This window comes from Dipodomys merriami, unplaced genomic scaffold (assembly GCF_024711535.1).
Source record: "Dipodomys merriami isolate MVZ:Mamm:240054 unplaced genomic scaffold, mDipMer1.0.p SCAF_104, whole genome shotgun sequence".
NCBI lineage: Eukaryota > Metazoa > Chordata > Mammalia > Rodentia > Heteromyidae > Dipodomys > Dipodomys merriami.
In genome coordinates this window covers 4726648-4729016 of record NW_027202316.1, presented here as the reverse complement: position 1 = coordinate 4729016, position 2369 = coordinate 4726648, and the positions used below count along the sequence as shown (strand labels likewise).

The 2369-nt window shown below is 40.7% G+C and overlaps 1 pseudogene; it reads left to right on the top strand.

Annotated features, from left to right (window-relative positions):
* The first annotated feature begins 1042 nt into the window (after positions 1-1042).
* Positions 1043-1456, top strand: LOC138810637 (small ubiquitin-related modifier 2 pseudogene; annotated as a pseudogene).
* The last annotated feature ends 913 nt before the right edge of the window (positions 1457-2369 follow it).

Below are 2369 nucleotides of genomic sequence, written 5' to 3'. Positions count from 1 at the left end.
GCGCAGTGGCTAAACTCCAATTACCAGCTGCAGCCAGCAATTGCGCTATATTATGCCTGTGTTCACATTCCCACTTTCTGCTTAATGCTTTATTAACAGAGCTGACAGTACTGCTCTCCACTCAGGGTTATTAGCACATACAAATCTGTTGAGACTCGCAAACTACTTCATTCAGTCAAATACGCCTGGGCATTTACTCTGTGCAGGTAAAAAAGAATTATCTAGTCTTTCATTGCTAATGCAAGAGAAGGTCTATAAACCAGACAGGTGTGTTAAAAATAAATAAATATTCATGGGAAAGGAACAGCAACAACCTTGTGGGGGGCGGGGGGGAGGGGAGTGACATTAACCTCCACCTAACAGTCTGCTGATCACACAGAGCTGCTGACTCACTGGTGATCTTTAGGGGTAGTTCACACAAACACCCTTCTTTAGGGAGAAGACAACTTCACTGTCTCTCTCATGGATTCAGGGCAAAGTAAATAGAGTGTAAAGCAAGTTTTATACAGTTATTCGTACAAATTGTCTTGTGTCTTGCCTATTCTCCCTTCAGGGAAGCTCAGCATTTGGGAGGTAAGTAGATGTGGAAACTGGGGTCTGGAAGCCTGGGTGGAACAGGAATGCCTAAGCAGACCCAGGAAATCAAGGCCAACTCTGTGTATAGTGGGCATAGAGCAGTGCACTGATCACATCTTCTATTCACTAAACCTTTCATTATTTTAAAAAACTACGACTTCATCTGAAATTATGGTAGCTTATTATCCCAATGATATGGCTTTTGGATACTTTTGAATTTGATAAATGAATCACCTTGATACTCTTGACCATGAGAAATGAATCATCTTGTATCTCCTAATACTGAATAATAGGCATGGGCTTATATGAGAAATCTTTCATGGAGAGAGAAAACAAAAACAGCGGGCGCCTGGCCCAGGTGGTTGCTGCCACCTCCTCCAGCCGCTGTGGTGCTGCCTGTGTGCTCATTCGGTGTGGACCGGGGACCTCTTGTGTGAAGCGGCATCTGAGGAGACTGGCGCTCGCCATGGCCGAAGAAAAGCCCAAAGAAGGAGTCAAGACTGAGAACAACGATCATATTAATTTGAAGGTGGCGGGGCAGGACGGTTCTGTGGTGCCGTTTAAGATGAAGAGGCATACACCACTTAGTAAACTAATGAAAGCCTATTGTGAACGACAGGGTTTGTCAATGAGGCAGGTCAGATTCCGATTTGATGGGCAGCCAATCAATGACACAGACACACCTGCACAGGTGGAAATGGAGGATGAAGATACAATTGATGTGTTCCAGCAGCAGACAGGAGGTGTCTACTAAAAAAGGGAACCTGCTACTTTGCTCCAGAACTTTGTTCTTATAGACCAAGAATACATTCTTAATTAGAAAACTGCAATTTGGTTCCACCACATCCTGACTACTACAGTATAGTTTGCTCTATTCTTTCATTTTCCCCTTCCCCATTCCTTTATTGTACAAAAAGTAACTGGTGTATGTGCACAAGCATATTGCTTTTCTATTTTCTTTTTCTTTTCTTTTAAACTAAATGGCCAATGGTATATTTTGATTAACATCAAATGGAGATGGGATGGGGAAAAATACTGGTCCTGTGAAAATATCCCCCTTCTCCATTCGTGGCATGCTCATTCAGCTTTTATCTTTATATTTCAGTAAGTTATTTTACTCTCACTGTTTTAACAAACAAAAAACAAAAAACAAAAATCCTTGCATACCTTGTTTGATTGGAGAATTTTAATGTTTTCATTTATCATTGTAAAACCAAGGACAATTTTATAACTTTTTTGTACGTAGCTGTTACATGTAGGGCAATCTGTCTTTAAGTAGGGGTAAATTACTCTTTAAAAAAATCCTAGATAGTTTACCCTTCAAGTCAAGCGTCTTGTTGTTTAAATAAACTTGTTTAAAATGAAAAAAAAAACAAAAACAAAATGTTGATTTTACCATAACCATTCTACTGAATTATAACTCTCCTGACCACTTCAGATTCTATTTCTAACCCCATTTTCCACTTGTAGTTCCTGCTGTGTTCCCTTCAGGACACATTTCCTCCTAAGACAGTGCTACACTGGAATGTTTCATTATCCATGGTACTCCCCTTCCTCCCCCACCTCAGATGCCCCAAGTCTCTCCCCTCAGTTACATATATTCAGTATATTTGCTTTTGTACTATCCACTCCACTGTCATTCCCCCAAAGTAGCTTTATTTCCCAGGGTACAATATTTGGGTGTGACCTTTTCAAAGCCAATCCAAGTATCATACTCTCAATACACGTGTTGTCTACAGAAAGATGGGTTCCAAAGAATACCTACAGATAGACACAGGTTTAAAATGGTGGCA